Raw genomic sequence first — 20,134 nt, 5'->3', positions numbered from 1 at the left:
GGGTTTGAGTGCTTATACTACAGAAATCGGCAAACACTGCATATCAGGCATTTTCTTTCAGAGAGCGATTTGTTAAACATACAGCACCAGAGTGATGGTTAGAGCCCAACTTCAAGAAAATTAAACAGAGGGGTACCTGGGTGGCTCAGTGATTGAGCTTCTGCCTTTGGTTCAAGTTGTGATCCCTGGTCCTGGGATTGAGTCCTGCATTGGGCTCCTTACAGGGAGCCTGCTTCTCCCTCTGCCTGTGTCTCTGCCTCTCTCTCTGTGTCTCTCATGAATAAACAAATAATAAAAAATCTTTACAAAAAAAAAAAAAGAAAGAAAATTCAACAGAATGCTAGAGACAAACCCTGTGAAATCAACATCCTGTAGGGAAGCCAGAAAATTGGTAAAATTGGTAGCCCATTCTGTCTCGTTCCTTCCTCATCTAAAGTAACCAACATCTGGAACCCTGGTACATTTCCCTTACAGTTTCATAAATACATTGTTATCATACACACATGCATGTATATACATCCAAGGTCATTTTTCACTTTATGACAAAGTAGAGTGATTTTTGAAATCTCTTTCAAATACATAATAAGCATGTGCCAAAGTTTTATTAATTCAGTAATGATGAGATCACCATCCAAAATGCTTATCTTTACAGAAATATTTATCTTTTCCAAGGCTCTTCCTCCATCGTGTGTCTCTGTTCCCATTGGCAAAATTAATTTCCTTTTCCCTGAACCTTTTATACTTTTGGTCCCCATCTGTTGGTGATAAACAGTTTTCCCCTGCCTGAAAAAATCTTTTTCTCATCTCTGGAGCTGAAGGGCGTGTTCCTACTCTGGAGATGTGGGTTGGCAGCTCCTCCAGCACTTGCAGAGACTGCATCCTAGTGTTGCTGACACTGGTCTTTCTTTCTTTCTTTCTTTCTTTCTTTCTTTCTTTCTTTCTTTCTTCTTTCTTTCTTTCCCCTGTGGTTTTATTTTTATACTTTAAAATTTTTTAAATTTAAAATAAATTTAATTAACATATAGTGTATTTTTAGTTTCAGAGGTGAAGGTCATGATTCATCAGTTGCATATAACACCCAGTGCTCATTATATCACACGTCCTTCTATTTTTTCTTTTTTTTAATTGGAGATCAATTTGCCAACATATAGCATAACACCCAGTGCTCATCGCATCAAATACCCCCCTCAGTACATGTCACCCAGTTACTCCCACCCCCCGCCCACCTCCACTTCCACTACCCCTTGTTCCTTTCCCAGTTAGGAGTCTCTCATGTTCTGTTGCACTCATTTGATATTTTCCACTCATTTTCTCTCCTTTCCCCTTTAATCCCTTTCACTATTTTGTATATTCCCCAAATGAATGAGACCATATAATGTTTGTCCTTCTCCGATTGACTTATTTCACTCAGCATAATACCCTCCAGTTCCATCCACGACGAAGCAAATGGCGGGTATTTGTCATTTCTAATGGCTGAGTAATATTCCATTGTATACAGAAACCACATCTTCTTTATCCATTCATCTTTCGATGGGCACCGAGGCTCCATCCACAGTTTGGCTATTGTGGACATCGCTGCTATAAACATCGGGGTGCAGGTGTCCTGGCATTTCATTGCATCTGTATCTTTGGAGTAAATCCCCAGCAGTGCAATTGCTGGGTCATAGGCAGATCTATTTTTAACTATTTGAGGAACCTCCACGCAGCTTTCCAGAGTGGTTGCACCAGTTCACATTCCCACCAACAGTGCAAGAGGGTTCCCATTTCTCAGCATCCTCTCCAACTTTGTTGTTTCCTGTCTGGTTAATTTTCCCCATCCTCACTGGTGTGAGGTGGTATCTCATTGTGGTTTTGATTTGTATTTCCCTGATGGCCAGGGATGTGGAGCATTTTCTCATGTGCTTTTTGGCCATGTGTATGTCTTCCTCTGTGAAATTTCTGTTCGTGTCTTTTTCCCATTTCATGACTGGATTGTTTCTTTGCTGTTGAGTTTCATAAGTTCTTTATAGATCTTGGATACTAGCCCTTTATCTGATACGTCATTTGCAAATATCTTCTCCCATTCTGTAGGTTGTCTTTTAGTTTTGTTGACTATTTTGCTGTGCAGAAGCTTTTTATCTTGATGAAATCCCAATAACTCATTTTTGCTTTTGGTTCCCTTGCCTTCATGGATGTATCCTGCAAGAAGTTGCTGTGGCCAAGTTCAAAAAGGGTGTTGCTGTGTTCTCCTCTAGGATTTCGATGGATTCTTGTCTCACATTTAGATCTTTCCTCCATTTTGAGTTTATCTTTGTGTATGGTGCAAGAGAGTGGTCTAGTTTCATTCTTCTGCATGTGGCTGTCCAATTTTCCCAGCACCATTTATTGAAGAGAGACTGTCCTTTTTCCAGTGGATAGTCTTTCCTGCTTTGTCGAATATTAGTTGACCATAAAGTTGAGGGTCCATTTCTAGATTTTCTATTCTGTTCTAGTGACCTATGTGTCTGTTTTTGTGCCAGTACCACACTGTCTTGATGACCACAGCTTTGTAGTACAACCTGAAATCTGGCATTGTGATGCCCCGGCTCTGGTTTACTTTTTCAATGTTCCTCTGGCTATTCGGGGTCTTTTCTGATTCCACACAAATCTTAAGATGATTTGTTCCAACTCTCTGAAGAAAGTCCATGGTACTTTGATAGGGATTGCCTTGAATGTGTAAATTGCCCTGGGTAGCACTGACATTTTCACAATATTAATTCTTCCAGTGCATGAGTATGGAATATTTCTCTATCTCTTTGTGTCTTCCTCAATTTCTTTCAGAAGTGTTCTGTAGTTTTTATGGTATAGATCCTTTACCTCTTTGGTTAGGTTTATTCCTAGGTATCTTATGCTTTTGAGTGCAGTTGTAAATGGGATTAACTCCTTAATTTCTCTTTCTTCAGTCTCATTGTTAGTGTAGAGAAATGCCACTGATTTCGGGGCATTGATTTTGTATCCTGCCACATTGCCGAATTGCTGTGTGAGTTCTAGAAATCTTGGGGTGTAGTCTTTTGGGTGTTCTATGTAGAGTATCATGTCATCGGCGAAGAGGGAGAGTTTGACTTCTTCTTTGCCAATTTGAATGCCTTTTTATTTCTTTTTGTTGTCTGATTGCTGAGGCTAGGACTTCTAGTACTATGTTGAATAGCAGTGGTGAGAGTGGGCATCCCTGTCATGTTCCTGATCTTAGGGGAAAGGCTCCTAGTGTTTCCCCACTGAGGATGATATTTGCTGTGGGCTTTTCATGGATGGCTTTTAAAATGCTGAGGAATGTTCCCTCTATCCCTACACTCTGAAGAGTTCTGATCAGGAATGGATACTGTATTTTGTCAACGGCTTTCTCTGCATCTACTGAGAGGATCATATGGTTCTTGTTTTTTCTCCTGTTGATATGATCTATCACTTTGATTGCTTTCCAAGTGTTGAACCAGCCTTGCATCCTGGGGTAAATCCCACTTGGTCATAGTGAATAATCTTCTTAATGTATTGTTGGATCCTACTGGCTAGTATCTTGTTAAGAATTTTTGTATCTGTCTTTACAGGGATATTGGTCTATAATTCTTCTTTTTGGTGGGGTCTTTGCCTGGTTTTGGAATTAAGGTGATGCTGGCCTCATAGAATGAGTTTGGAAGTACTCCATCTCTTTCTATCTTTCAGAGCAGCTTTAGTAGAATAGGTATGGTTTCTTCTTTAAACGTTTGTAGAATTCCCCTGGGAAGCCATCTGGCCCTGGACTTTTGTGGTCTTGGGAAGTTTTTAATGACTGCTTCCATTTCCTCCCTGGTTATCAGCCTGTTCAAGTTTTCTATTTCTTCCTGTTCCAGTTTTGGTAGTTTGTGGCTTTCAAGAAATGCATCCATTTCTTCTAGATGCTTAATTTATTGGCATATCACTGCTCATAATAATTTTTAATAAATCATTTGTATTTCCTTGGTATTGTTGGTGATCTCTCCTTTTTCATTCGTGATTTTATTAATTTGAGTCTTTTTTGTTTTTAATAAGGCTGGCTAATGGTTTTTCTATCTTATTAATTCTTTCATAGAACCAATTCCTGGTTTTGTTGATCTGTTCCACAGTTCTTCTGGTCTCTATTTCATTGAGTTCTGCTCGATTCTTTATTAACTCTCTTCTTCTGCTGGATGTAGGTTTTATTTGCTGTTCTTTCTCCAGTTCCTCTAGGTGCAAGGTTAGCTTTTGTATTTGAGTTTTTTTCTAGTGTTTGATGGATGCTTGTATTGTAATGTATTTCCCCCCAGGACTGCCTTTGCTGTATCCCAAAGATTTTGAATGGTTGTATCTTCATTCTCATTAGTTTCCCTGAATCTTTTTAATTCTTCTCTAATCTCCTGGTTGACCCTTTCATCTTTTAGCAGAATGGTCTTTAACTTCCATGTGTTTGAATTTCTTCCAAATCTCTTCTTGTGATTTAGTTCTAGTGTCAAAGCATTATGGTCTGAAAATATGCAGGGGACAATCTCAATCTTTTGGCATCAGTTAAGACCTGATTTGTGACCTAGTATGTGGTCTATTCTGGAGAAAGTTCCATGTGCACTTGAGAAGAATGTGTATTCAGTTGCGTTTGGATGTAAAGTTCCGTAAATATCTGAGAAATCCATCTGAGCCAGTGTATTGTTTAAAGCTCTTGTTTCTTTTGGGATTTTGTGCTTAGAATATCTGCCATTTACAGAAAATGCCATGTTGAAGTCTCCCAGCATAAGTGTTATTATCTAAGTATGTCTTAACTTTGGTTATTAATTGAGTGATATACTCAGCAGCTCCCACATTAGGGGCATAAATATTCATGGTTGTTAGGTCCTCTTGTTGGATAGATCCTTTAAGTATGATATAGTGTCCCTCTTCATCTCTCACTACAGTCTTTGGAATAAAATTTGAATTATCTGATATGAGGATTGCTACCTCTGCTTTCTTTTGAGGACCATTTGAATAGTAAGTGGTTCTCCAACCTTTCATTTTCAGGCTGGAGGTGTACTCAGGTCTCAAATGAGTCTCTTGTAGACAGCAAATAGATGGGTCTTGCTTTTTTATCCAGTCTGAAACCCTGCGCCTTTTGATGGGATCATTAAGCCCGTTCACGTTCAGAGTTACTATTGAAAGGTATGAATTTAGTGTCATCATAATACCTCTTCAGTCCCTGTTTTGTGGATTGTTTCTTTGGACTTCCTCTTTCCTTAGGAAAGATGTTTCCTAACCACCAATATTTTTGGTAGTTACATATTCTTTCAGTTTTGCCTATCTTGGAAGCTCTTTATCTCTCCTTCTATTGAATGAGAGATTGAGAGCCTTGCTGGATAAAGTATTCTTGGCTGCAGTTTCTTCTCATTTAGGACCCTGAATATATCCTGCCAGCCCTTTCTGGTCTGCCAGGTCTCTGTGGAGAGGTCTGCTGTTAATCTAATACTTCTTCCCATATAGTTAAGAATCTCTTGACTCTCGCTGCTTTAAGGATTTTCTCTTTATCTTTGGAATTTGCAAGTTTCACTATTAAATGCCAAGGTGTTAAATGGTTTTTATTGATTTTAGGGGGGAATCTCTCTATCTCCTGGATCTGAATGCCTGTTTCCCTCCCCACGTTAGGGAAGTTTTCAGCTCTATTATTTGTTCAAATACACTTTCTGGTCCTCTGTCCCTTTCGGTGCCCTCTGGAACCCCCATTAAACGTAGATTTTTCCTTCTGAGGCTGTCATTTATTTCCCTTAACCTTTCCTCAAGGTCTTTTAATTGTTTTTCTCTTTTCTCCTCAGCTTCCTTCCTTGCCATCAACTTGTCTTCTATGTCACTCACTCTTTCTTCTACCTCATTAACCCTCGCTGTTAGAACCTCCAGTTTGGATTGCAACTCATTTAATTGATTTTTGATTTTGGCCTGATTAGATCTAAATTATGCAGTCATGAAGTCTCTTGAATCCTTTATGCTTTTTTTCCAGAGCCACCAGTATCTTTATAATTGTGCTTCTGAATTGGCTTTCTGACATCGAATTGTAATCCAAATTCTGTAACTCTGTGGAAGAGAGTACTGTTTCTGATTCTTTCATTTGTGGTGAGTTCTTTCTAGTCATTTTGCTCAGTGCAGAGTGGCTACAAACACACTGTACTTGTTAGAAGCGCAAACTCTTCTCTCTGTAGCATTCCAGCTGTTCTCTCTTTAAATCTCAGGCCAAATTAGTAGGTTTTCAGGATGATTTGAAAGTTATCCAGGTAAGTTGGTGGGGACAGGTGACTTGGGGACCCTACTCTTCTGCCTTCTTGCCTACCCCTCACATGTCCTTCTTTTTTTTAATTTTTATTTATTTATGATAGTCACACAGAATGAGAGAGAGAGGCAGAGACACAGGCAGAGGGAGAAGCAGGCTCCATGCACCGGGAGCCTGACGTGGGATTCGATCCCGGGTCTCCAGGATCGTGCCCTGGGCCAAAGGCAGGCGCTAAACCGCTGCGCTACCCAGGGATCCCTCACATGTCCTTCTTAATGCTCATCACCTACTTACCCCATCCCTACCCTCCATCAACCCTCAGTTTGTTTCCTCAGTTGTTTTAAGCGACTCCCATGGTTTGTCTCCCTCTCTGATTTCATCTTATTTTATTTTTTCGTTTCTTCCCCTGTGATCCTCTGTTTCGTTTATTAAATTCCACAGGTGAGTGAGATGATATGATAATTATCTTTCTCTGATTGACTTATTTCACTTAGCATAAGACCCTCAGTTCCATCTACATCGTTGCAAATGTCAGGATTTCATTCTTCTCAATGGCTGAGTAATATTCCATTGTATATATACCCTATATCGTCTCTATCCATTCATCCGTTGATGGACATCTGGGCTCTTTCCATAGTTTGGCTATTGTAGACATTGCTGCTCTAAACGTTAGGGTACAGGTACCCCTTCGGATCACTATATTTGTGTCCTTTGGAAAAATACCTAGTGATGCTAGTCATCGATGTTGTGAATGAACTGTAATTGCTGTTGTTGCTCCTTTGAAAGTAATGTGCCCTTTCTTCCTTCACTGCTTTAAAGATTCTTTGTGTTTCAGCACTTTTACTGTGATGAGTCTTGGGGTGTGTTTGTATTTACTTTCACCGAGGTACAATGGACAAAGAGCACGCATATCAAATGCACAGTTTGATAAAACTGCACGAACGGAGCACTCTCATGTCACCATCACCCTGGTTCATAAACAGAGCATTACTAGCACACACAAGTCCCCATTATTCTGCTTTCCAGTTACTTCTTTCCAAAAGTAATGCATATCCTGATTTCTAACAGCATGGATTCAATTTGCTTGTTTGTGTTCTTTACCCAGAGGTGAATATACTCTACAGTCTCTTTGTATGTGTTTGGCTCCTTTTACTCCACCAAATTTGGTAAGATTGATCCATAATAATGTGTGAAAATGTAGACCATCAATTCTAGTTGCTCTGGAATATCTTGTTGTGTGATAACCACAATGTATTTATCCACTAGTGTTAATGGGCATTTATTTAACTTCTTGTCTAGGACGGAGAGTATTGCTCTGAATAGCCTAAGACATGTCTATTAGACATGAGTCTAATATAGATGAGTGTATAGGTGCACGTCAGTTGGTACAAACGTAGGAGTGTAATCCTTGTGTTTTGTGTTGTGTTCTTATCCACTGTTAGCAGGTATGGCCAACATTTTTCATGGTGATTGTATCGATTTATACACGGTGCATTTGAGTGCTTTGGTTACTGTACATCCTTACCAACTGCTGGAGTTTTACGTATTCTGTTGCAGACATGCCACTACTGGTTGTGGTATCTCCCTGTGGTTTCAGTTTGCACTTCTTTGGTGACTAATGCTGCTGGGAACATTTTCATATGGTTTTGGTCATTTGGATATCTTTTTTTTTTATTTATGTGAAATGTCCCTATGAGTCCTTTTCTCATTTCCTCATCTTAAAAAATTGCATTGACTCTCTTTTGTGAGTAAATGGTAGGAAGCTTTCTATTTTTCTTGTTAGCACAAAGTTCTTTGTCAGGTATATGCATTGTGAGTATCTATTCTAGCTCTAAATGAGGCTTGATTCTCCTATGGTGTATTTTGAAGAACACAATTTCTTGCAAACGTGGTTGCAAGGGAGACCATCTCCCAAGGACACTCCTCCTTTGCAAAGGGAAAAACTCACACATTCCCAGTGAGCAACCAGACATCTCCACCTCATGTGGGAAGTAAAGAAGAAATACATGAGTCTGTATAGCAAAGGAGTGTACTATTATAACCCCTCCATCCTATGCACCATCTGGGGTGACTGACTCTTCAAGACATAAGAGGAACTGGACAATTTGGAGTTCCGAGTAACATCACAGAGACACGAAAAATAACATGCATCTTGGTTAACTTGAAGAGACTTGTCACAACCAAATAGAAGAGAGAGAGGTTAGTCATGTGAGTGGAGGTCATCTCCCATTCTCTGGATTCTTGACTTTGGGCTTGAAGGACTCCATGGGGCCCATTCATTTTCCTTTTGGTCTGAATACAAGGAACAAGACCCAAGATTAGGCAACATCTGGGTATCTGTCCCACCAGAAATCACCAACTGTGATCACATGACACTGTGCTAGGCTGCCACAGTGACTGTCTCTTGCAGAGACATGGCCGTGTTCCTATGCAGTCAGGCGTGAAGACAGATGGACAGAGTGTGGGAGTCAAAGACTCAGTCCCAACCATCTTGTGGTTTTCTTACCAAGGGTCTAACAGAAAGGTCATCCACAAGACCTAGTCCCTCCTTCCTTTGACTGGTCCATCCCACCCCCTGACTTTCTTTTCCACACTCACGCCCTCCTTGAACATTATTTCAGTCTGAAACATGAAGTCCAGATTGGCAACCCTGGCTCTGGGGTGTGGGGAGGGATTCCAAGCACTGACTCAAGTGTTAGATGTGTCTCACAAAGAATGCAGTACCTCAAGCCAGTTATCTCCCCAAGGAATTTTAATAAATGTGATTTGGTGAATTTTCTTTTTTCCCCCCAACTAATACATATTTATTGGGTACCTCGTAAGGGGCCTGTGCCTGTCCCAAATGCTTGAGATACACAAATTAATGGAGCTCATGGTCTAATGAGGAAGACACCTATCGAACTGACCTATTGAACTATTCAAATAATTATATAATTGCAGTGGTTATATGTAACCTACAGTAACCTTAGTTTTTTAAAAAAGATTTTATTTATTTATTCATGAGAGACACATAGAGAGAGGCAGAGAAATAGGTAGAGGGAGAAGTAGCTCCCTGCAGGAAGCCTGATGTGGGACTCAATCTCAGGACCCCGGGATCGTGCCCTGAGCCAAAGGCAGACACTCAACCACAGAACCACCAAGGAGTCCCAGATTTTTTTTTAAATAAATCAACCTCAAAAATATCAGTAGTTCATGGCAATGGAATGTTTATTGCTCAGTCAGGTATGGGTGTCCCAGATTGACACTTGGAGCTCCTCCATGGGGCGACTCATGCTCCCAGGATTCTTCTATATTTTGGCTCCAACACCTCCCAAGACCTTGGAGTACTCTGTCCCCAGAAAGGAGAGAGAGTAAAAATGGTACATCCATTTCAAAACAAAACAAAACTCTGAAGTGACACATATCTCTTCTGCGCACATTCCAAAGGTGAGGCCAAGTCACAAGTCCACGGTGGGTGCCATGAGGCAGGTAACACTGTGCCCAGTAGGGCGGCTGTCTCTGGTGATCATGCCATGCTATCCAAGAGAAGCCATGACATTCTGGTGCTCAGTAAGCCACCCCTGCTCATGGAGGAAGGGCACTAAAAAAAGCAGTGGCCTTGAGCTTGGGTGAAAAGGGGACTTGACCTTGTGTGTGGATATAATAACACTGTTTCGGCAGGAGTGCATGGACCGATAAACTCCTGGCCTGGGAAAGCAGAGTGGAGGGCTAGGAAGAGTCTGGGCAGAGGGGAAAGCTTCTGTGGGAGAGTCAGGAAACAACTTTGCCAGCTCAGACAAGTTGTAGCAATTCCAGAAGAGCCAGAGATGGGAGAACTAAGCGGGAAATAGTGGGGACTGAATTACCGTGTAAAGATTTGGGATTTTATCTTTAAAGATTATGGGTGAAGTGTGAAACATAAGCCTGGCATAATCAGATTTTTGTCTGAAACATTCACTATGAATCATTTATGGAGACAGAACCTGAGGAGGCAGTAAAAATCATGGCAAACATTTTCTGAGCACTTATGTGCCAGATGCTATTGTGAGTCTTACAAATGGGTAGTTCACTTAATCATCATCATAGCTCAGGAAAGGAGTTTCCATTATTAGACCCGTTTTATAAATGAGACTACTGATGCTTAGAGGATTAATTAATTTGATTAGTGTATCCAAAATCTATAAAGAACTTATATTCAACACCCCAAAAATAAATAATCCAGGGAAGAAATGGGCAAAATGCATGAACAGACATTTCTCCAGAGAAGACCTACACATGGCCAATAAGCCCATGAAAAAATGCTCAGCATTGCTTGGCACCAGGGAAATAGAAATCAAGTCACAATGAGATACTGCTTCGTGCCAGTCAGAATGGCTAAAATTAACAGCACAGACAGGAAACAACAGATGTTGGTGAGGATGCAGAGAAAGGGGAACCCTCTCACACTGCTGGTGGGAATGCAAACCGGGGCAGCCACTCTGGAGAACAGTGTGGAGGTTCCTCAAAGAGTTAAAAATAGAGCTACCCTATGGCCCAGCAATTGTACTACTGGGTATTTACCCCAAAGATACAGATGTAGTGATCTGAAGGTACACCTGCACCCCAATGTTTATAGCAGCAATGTCCACAATAGCCAAACTGTGGAAGGATCCCAGATGTCCATCAACAGGTGCCTGGATAAAGAGGATGTTATATATAACATTAGCTATCAGAGAGGATGAAATCAGAAGGATGAAATCTTGCCATTTGTAACAATGTGGATGGAACTAGAGGATATTATCCTAAGTGAAGTAACTCAATCAGAGAAAGACAGTTATATGATTTCACTCATATGTGGAATTTAAGAACCAAATAGATAAATATGGAGGGGGAAGAGAGAGAGGGAAGGAAATCATGAGACTCCTAATGATAGAGAACAAACTGAGAACTGATGGACGGGAGGTGGGGGGGAATGGGCTGGATGGGGGATGGGCCTTAAGGGAGAGCACTTGCTGTGATGAACACTGGGTGTTATGTGTAAGTGATGAATCCCTGAATTCTATTCCTGAAACCAGTATTTCACTGTATGTCAACTAACTAAAATTTAAATAAAAACTTGAAATTAAAATAATAATAATAATAATAATAATTTGAATAGCATGTTCATCAAGTAAGAGGTGGACCTGGATTCCAATCCTGATGATCCTATGCTCTCGCCTAGTATTGCTACACTATGTTTAACAGTAATTTAATAAATTATACTTTACATTTATTAAAGGGAAAAAAAGCTGTGTAATTAGATCAGTTAGGAAGCTCTCCACCTCCAGGAGAGAGATGAGTTGTTTGGATTTATACAAATGCATGGACTTAAGACAGGAAGGTAGTCCCCCAAAAAGAGGCTGATGGAAGCTTTGGTTTCCAGAAACGTCTGACTAGGTTGTTTTAAACTACATTTTCCACTGTAAAAAAACAAACAAACAAACAAACAAACAAAAAAAACACCTCCCCACACACAAACAAATAAAATAAAATAAAACAAAATAAAATAAAAACATGTGTTTGCAGGCCTTGGAGAGCTTCCAAGCAGGCAGAATCGATGATTCCAAGATGTAAAACAGAAGAAAGCCAAGATAGGGGAATTTATTTTTGAGGGTAGTTTTACATGGACAGTTTACTGATTCTGAAAGTAAAGGCAGTACATGTGTGGCTGAAAAGCTGAAGGAACATTTGGCAGTCTAATTAAACGACATTTCAAATCAAGGGTGTCAAGCTGAAGGACCCATCATGGTTGAGGGACACCATAAACACCCCAGGCTCTGGGATGGGACCTGAGGGGATGAAGGTCAATTGGACATTAGTAAGATCTCAGTAGGGCAGAAATCCAGTTTTAAACAGAGGCACCTGGTCCCAAGCCATCTCCCTGCCAGAAGCAAAACCAAACCGGAGAAAGATTGCCACAGAGAGGCAAAGCAGCCTTGAACTTGTTGCACAGCATTTTTGGCAAGTCATCAAAAACAACCATGTATCATGAGTTCAAGAGGAGGCCAGAAAGCTCAGAGGAAAAAAATGTAATAAGAATAGACCACACTGGGCGTTGAATAACCGTAATTTATGGTGTCAAACAAAGAAATGGAGAGCGTTGGAGGATATAAATGCAAATAAATGAAAATTCTAGGGGCACCTGAGTGGCTCAGTGGTTGAGCATCTGCCTTTGGCTCAGGTCGTGATCGCAGGGTCCTGGGATCGAGTCCTGCATCAGGCTCCCTGCAGGGAGCTTGCTTCTCCCTCTGCCTATGTCTCTGCCTCTCTCTCTCTGTGTTTCTCATGAATAAATAAATAAAATATTTTTAAAATAAAAAAATAAATGAAAGTTATAGAATTTTGAAAAATGTAGCCACTGAAATTATGAACTCAACTGATAGTAAACTGGACTCACAAGGGACATCGTGAGCTGAAATGTGGCCAGATGACTGGACCCAGGTGGAGGCACAGAGAGATTGAAGAATATTCAAGGAAGGATGTGAGACAAGCATAGAATGTGGTGAGAAAGTCTAACATTCGACCAGAGTCAGGCATGCACCCCCAGGCCCCAGAACTGGGAGGAGGCTGTCAGGTGAGACCCCCTGGCTCATTTGACAAGGAATGTCCAAGCTGTGTGCCACCGACTCCTAGTACCAGCCCCAGAAGGGAAGTGTGAGGACAACACCTAGGTATTTACACAGAGGTGCCCGAGGGATGGGGCAGCAGCAGCTCACCTCAGAACATGGGCTGTGCTTTTATGAAAATCGGCATCCTTGGGGCGCCTGGGTGGTTTAGTGGTTGTGTGTCTGCCTTTGGCTCTGGTCGTGATCCTGGGGTCCTGGGATCAAGTTCCGCATCAGGCTCCCCACAGGGAGCCTGCTTCTCCCTCTGCCTGTGTCTATCTCTCTCTCTCTGTGTCTCTCATGAATAAATAAATGAAATCTTTAAAAAAACAAAATCAAATGTTGGATAAGAGTCCTCCCCTGTGAGCTCATCCTGGCGTCCTTTGATGGTTTCCTGGTAGTGCGATGATTTGGAGGTGGGTTTCTCCTCGAGTGTGCTCCTGTGACTGGGTCTCCATCAACACAGGGAGATAGGCACATGGGGGCTTTGTGTCTCCCATGCTTCAAAGAGGTGCTGAAATCCAAGAACAGGAGCAGGTTCATCATCAAAGACCACCCACCTGGAGCCGCAAGGAATTAGCATGTATCTTGTTCTCCCTCTTGTGGGCAAAGTGAAGAAATGCTCTTAGAAGTCAAAGGGAAAACAATTTTTCATCTGAGAAATTAATTTTTCTTTCATTCAGTATTTGCTGATCCTCTACTGTATGCCAGATACTATTCGATACTCTTGAGATTCATCAGATGAACAGACAAGGATCCCTGCCCTTGAGAAGCTTATATTTCTGCAGAGGGAAACAGGCCATACACCATGGACAGCAGTAAATTCGAGGTCTACCAGAAGAAGAAGAGTGATTTGGAAAATAGGAAAGTGGAAGACACCTGGGTGGCTCAGTGGTTGAACGTCTGCCTTTGGCTCAGGTCATGTTCCCAGGGTCCTGCCATCAAGTCCCACATTAGGCTTCCCACAGGGAGCCTGCTTCTCCCTGTGCCTATGTCTCTGCCTCTCTGTGTGTGTCTCTCATGAATAAATAAATAAAATCTTTAAAAAATGATTTAGAAAGTGGAGGGGAGGTCCACTAGAATCTAGAGCACCTGGGGGGCAGGGGAGGGCTTTGATGTTCATGAGGAAGCCAGGGAAAGCGTGAGGACATGGCATGTGGCAACAGTTGGAGCAAGAGGTGAAGTTGGTCAGTGGTCAGCTGGCGGTACACAGCTCCCAGTGAGTGGAGGCAGCAGCTGGAGCAAAGCCTGCAATGGATGCCTGTGGTGCTTGTTCAAAGATGACCAGGGGGAGCAGTGTGGTTGGTGTCTGAGTGAGGGGTGGGGAATTTGTATAATTACGCAAAGTTACTGAAGGATGCAAAGTCACTGGAATAAGCTAGGAAATCATGGCGTAGTCTCAGGAACCAGCTGGATAGTTGCATGAGGAGCTCCAGAGCAGGCCTGGATGCCTGTCTGGGAAGTCTCAGAAGTGGCTTTGCATTCAAAGTTTCCAGGGGACTGTATTGAAAATAGAGTTTGTGGGATGGTGACCTGGAGTTGTGCAGTGCACAAACTACCCAGCTGTCCAGGAAGCCCTGCTGTCTTCTCTCTACAGTCCTCTGTGGTCCCACCAGGTTCTGTGCTGGCTCTGTCATGTCTCTGGGTGATACAGTGCCTTAATTTCTCTCCTTCCAACAGCCTATAAGCTCTTTGAGGACAAGATAGAATCAGAATTCCATCTATGTTCCTGCTACCCAGAAAAGGGACTGAAATCCCAGAGACCTCAACAGGACTCTACATAATACATAAAGTAAGAAAACTGGGCAATTATGATTGGATTTCTATAGAAGGCCGGATATTATGGCAGTGTTCTAGGAATTGGCCATAATTATGCAAAATCACTGAAGGATGTAAAGTCACTGGAATGAGCTAGGAAATCATGGTGTAGTCTCAGGAACCAGCGGGATAATTGCAGGAGGAGCTCCAGAGCCAGCTGGGTAATTACAGTGGAGTCCCCAGAATCTGCTGGGTGACTAGCATGGAGTCATAGAATCAACAGTAATAATAGAAGAGTCCCAAATACAGGCATCAGGGAATGTCTGGAGACAGTTTTGATTGCCACAACCTGAGAGAGAGGAATCTCCTGGCACCTAGCAGGTGGAAGCCAGGGGTGCTGCGAGGCATCCTGAGATGTGCAGGGCGGCCCCCACAGCAAAGAATCACCCAGTCCAGTCTTATTTTGGGCTGAATACCACAGGCAGGGTGGCTTAAACCACAAACATTTGTTTTTCACAGTTTGAGGGACTGGGAAACCTGAGATCAGGGTGCCAGCAGGGTTGGGTTTTAGTAAGACATCTCTTCCTGGTTTGTTCATATGGTGCAAGAGAGAACAGCCCCTCACCAGACACCAAAGAACTGGCACCTTGATCTTGGGCTTCCAGCCTGAACTGAGGAATACGCATCTGCTGTTCATAAGCCACCCGGTCTATGGTATTTTGTTCCAGCAGCCCGACAGACTATGACCAGTGAATGAAAGCACTGTCTACACACTGAGCCCTTATGCCAGGTTAGTTGGTAAAAGTACCAGTGATTGTAAGTGACTGTACTCCTATTTGGACTGTACTCACTCAGAGTCCTGGTTCACAAGCAGCAGAAAACACTTGGCTAGTTATGGCAGAGAAGGAATATATATTCCCAATATATATATTGGGAATATATTGGGAATATATTGGAATATATTGTGTAGCTCATGGAATCTATTGGAATAATGAGAGAATCAAGCCCTGAAAATGAGCAGGAAATAAAGGGGCAAAGCATCCTGGCCTTAACTCCCTCTAGAGGAAGGTATCACTGTGTGAGATTACGTGTAGGGTGAGCCCAGGACCCATGCCCACCATCTACCTGTGATACTGTGATTTATAATAAGAAATATGTATTTGGCCTTCACCCAGTTCCTGGCACAGAGCTCCTAAAATCCTTGGAATTTCCTAAGTGAGAACGATAAATATGTTTTTTGTTATGTGAATAAGTGACTTTGGGGAAACACCTAATGATGGCTGGAGGTAGAATCAATCACCAGCGGCCAGTGAGTTCATCAGGCATGGCTACGTGATGAAGCCTCCATTAAAAGAGCAAAAGGACAGGTGCTGGGTGTCTCAGTGGTTGAGCACTTGCCTTTGGCTCAGGACATGACCTCCAGGTTCCGGGGTCCTGGGATCGAGTCCCACATTGGGCTCCCCACAGAAAAACTTGCTTCTCCCTCTGCCTGTATCTCTGCCTCTCTCTCTGTGTCTCTCATGAAGAAATAAATAAAGTCTTTTTAAAAAGACACTTTCAAACATACAGAAGAGTTGAAAGCATTTTTACAGCAGATACCCACGTGTGCAACACAGAGATTCAGCACTAACAGATTCCTCTACCTATTTTATCACCTAACTGTCCACCAACCCATCTTGGGTGTTTTGCGTGCATTTCAGAGTAAGTTGCAGACATTGGTATGCTTAATCCTGGATGCTTCAGCAAGAGCCTCACTACCTAGAGTTCAAGCTTTGCTTGGAGTTCCTTTCTTTTTATTTTGTGTTAAAGTTTGCATACAATGAAATGGAATGCACAGGTCTTGAATATACCAGTAGCTGTGTTTTGACAATTAGATACCCAAACTCTATCAAGATATAGAATATAAGGACGCCTGGGTGGCTCAGCGGTTGGGCGTCTGCCTTGGGCTCAGAGCATGATCCCAGAATTTTGGGATGGAGTCCCGCATCGTGCTCCCTGCGGGAAGCCTGCTTCCCCCTCTGCCTTTGTCTCTGCCTCATTCTCTGTGTGTCTCTCATGAATGAATAAGTGAATTTTTTAAAAAAAATTCAATAATTAAAAAAAAAGATATAGAATATAGCCTGGGGGTTGCCAGGGGCTGGGCGAGAGAGGCTGGAGAAGTGGTGTTTAATGGAGACAGTTTTAGTTTTGTTTTAGAAGGTGAAAAAGTTCTGTGAATGGATGGAGGTGGTGACAGTACTATGATGTGAATGCATCTGATGCCACTGAACACTTAAAATGGTTAAAATGCTAAATTTTTATGTTGTGTGCATTTTACCACAATTTAAAAATTAAAAGTTAAAATTAAAAAGAGCCTTATGCAAACCAAAACCAGACTCTTAACTATACAGGACAAAAGGATGGTGACCAGAAAGGGGTCGTATGGGGGGATGGGGGAAACAGGTCATGGGATGTGGGAGGGTACTTGTGATGAGCACCGGGTGATGTATGGAAGTGACGAAATACCATACTGGATGCCTGAAACTAATATAACACTATGTTAACTAATTGGAATTTAAATAAAAACTTTTAAAAAACCAGCCTTCTAGAAGTAGGGATTGTTTTTTGTTTTGTTTTTTTTTTCAAATTTTTATTTAAATTCTTGTTAGTTAACATACAGTGCAATACTGGTTTCTGTAGTAGAATTCAGCGATTCATCACTTACATACAGGTGCTCATCTTATCAAGTGCCCTCCTTAAAGCCCATCTCCCATCCAGCCCATCCCCCACCCACCTCCCTCCTCCAGGTATCATTAAGAGTCTCTTATGGTTCCTTTCCCTCTCTTTCTTCCCCCCCTCCCATACATTCATCTATTTTGTTTCCTAATCCTACACAGGAGTGACATCATACGGTATTTATCTTTCTCTGATTAACTTATTTCACTTTGGATAATGCACTCGAGCTCCATCCACATTGTTGCAAATGGCAACATTCCATTCTTTCTGATGGCTGAGTAATATTCCATTGTGTAAATATACCACATCTTCTTTATCCCAAAGTGGGGATCGTTAACCTCATTTTGCTGCTAAAAGAAAAAAAAAAATCAAGGCCGGATCAGGAGTATGTTCTCCATGGAGTCACAGACCTATTACACAGGGAAGGTTTCGAGATTCGAAATCATGTCAGTGCCCTCCAGACTCGTACACTTTGCTTCTCCGTCCTCTTTGGCAAACATCCCCAAGAGTTGTAACAACAGTAGCAGGGATGATAGTGGTAATAGTGGTAGTCACCATGAAAATAAGAATAATAAAGAAAATGTGGTCTATCCACACAACAGATGGTTAGTCATAAACAGGAAGGAGGGTGAACCTCAAAACAGGATGCTTAAAATGGTTCCTTTATGTTTTGTGAATGTCAGCTCATTAAAATAAAATAAGAACTATCACTTATTGAGCATTGACTGCATGCCACATGCCACGGATGCCTCTGGACAAGCATTGATTTATTAATTTGTGGCACCTGATGAGGTGAGATTGGTCATCTCCATTTTGGGCACTGGGTATTCCTAGTCACAGGGTCCAAGGCCTGCAAGCAGCAGATGTGAGATCTGAACCCGGCTGTGTGTCTGGCACCCCCTTTAAAACCTACCCTTGGGGGCAGAGGAAGGCCATGTTGTGGGGGCGGGACTTCCCTTCCTCCACCAAACCAGCTCTGTTTCATTTCTCTGCCCAATCTCCTGAGCAAAGTTTCCAGTCTGGCAGGACCATGTCGGAGACCTCACCCCACCAAAGACAGCAAGTGCAAAGCAGAGAAAGCAAAAGAAATTAAAAAGAAGAGAGAGAGAGGGAAAGTCCTTGAATGTTCCTTTTTCTGCTAGCACAGGTGAGGCATACCTGTCTGGCCTCGCTCAGAAGGGATTATAGGATCTGCAGGTTATGCTGCCTTTTCTTGAGCTGGTGGCCAGTCCCTGTCCCTATGTGCCTGTCAGGCTATAGTGAAAATGGTTTTATTCTGGCACACCTACTAGAGCTGAATGCATCCACAGTGTCTGGGCCTGCACACCTTGTCCTGTCAAACTGTATTCACAGACTCACTGCCATGCCCAGCATTATTCCGAATCCCCCAAAGGCTTCTGTCGCATGAAGAGAAGCTCTAAGCTCCTCTAGACTGCAGGCCCTGCAGGAGGCGGCCCTGGCTGCATCTCCACCAGTGCCAGCCTCTAGCACCCCGCCCCTCTTGCTCACTCCGTCCACATCACCCCCCAAACATAGTTTTTCTCTTTTCCTCCAGCCGTAAACTTATCTCTGCCTCAGGGCCTTTGCATCTGCCATGACTTCTGCCTGAAACTCTCCACAGCTTTTTATCATCTTCAGGTACAATCTTGAATCACTTCCTCTAAAATATTTCCTCATCAGACCAAATAAAATGAGGCTCTGGTTTTACTCCTCATGGCTTTCCACCTTTTTCTCCCATAGCTCCTTCCACAATTTATACATAAGTAGTGCTGTGCACAGGGGTCCCCATCACCACCAGAAAATAACACAGCATCAGGGAAAAACGAGAAGGGCACAACACTTTGGGGTGTTTCTTCCCCCCCAAATCCGCAGTCTCAGTCCAATCATGGAAGCACACACACACACACACACACACACCCCAAAACATCAGACAAAACCGAATTAAGGCAGTTTGGACAGACAGAATCCCTGTTCCTCAAAGCTGTTGAGGTTGTGAGAAACAAGGAGAAACAAGGAGCAAGGACTGTCACGGTGCAGGGGACACTAAATGTCACATGGGATCCTGGATTGGCGACAAGACATCCGGTGGGAGCTGGGGTACCAGGATACAGTTCGTAGTTCATCTGATGCTCCTGTGCCTGTGTGGGTCCCTTAGTTTTGACCGTGACCATGAACCCTCCTCACATCAGACATTAAACCTCAGGGAACACAGCACGAGGGGTGCCGGGGAACTCCGGACTGTCTTTGCAACTCTCCTCTAAATCTGAAAGTTACTTCAAAATAAAAAGTGGGACATACAAACACAAAGCAAACACGCAGTGGTGATTTCCGTCATGGACGCACCCTCAGTTGGAGAAGGGAAAGCAGAATCTCCAGCAGAAGCTGGGTACCCTGCTCACAGCAGCACTGTTCACACACCGCAGCTGGAGATGGAAGCACCCCAAGGTCACCAGCAGGTGAGTGGGTAAGCCAAATGCCATGCATGCACACAACCGAATATTATTCAGCCTTTGCAAAAGAAATGGTGACATAGTCTGCAACACAGAGTCACTTGAGGACATGACGTGGAGTGAAACAAGCCAGTCACAAAAGACAGTTAGTGTACAATTCCACTTACGTGAGGCACCTAGGAGTCAAATTTATGGAGACTGGAAGTAGAACACCAGGGGCTGGAGGAGAGGGAGTGGGGACAATTCGTGGGAATAGTTTCAGTGTTGTGAGATGAAAAAGTTCTGGAAATTGGTTGTGTGACATTGTGCATGTATATAATGCCACTGAGCTGCACACTTAAAAATGGTTAGGATTGGGGGAGCCTGGCTGACTTAGCGGG

The sequence above is a fragment of the Nyctereutes procyonoides genome, unplaced genomic scaffold, assembly GCF_905146905.1.
Source record: "Nyctereutes procyonoides isolate TBG_1078 unplaced genomic scaffold, NYPRO_anot_genome, whole genome shotgun sequence".
NCBI classification, from domain to species: domain Eukaryota; kingdom Metazoa; phylum Chordata; class Mammalia; order Carnivora; family Canidae; genus Nyctereutes; species Nyctereutes procyonoides.
Note: the sequence above shows the minus strand (reverse complement) of the source record.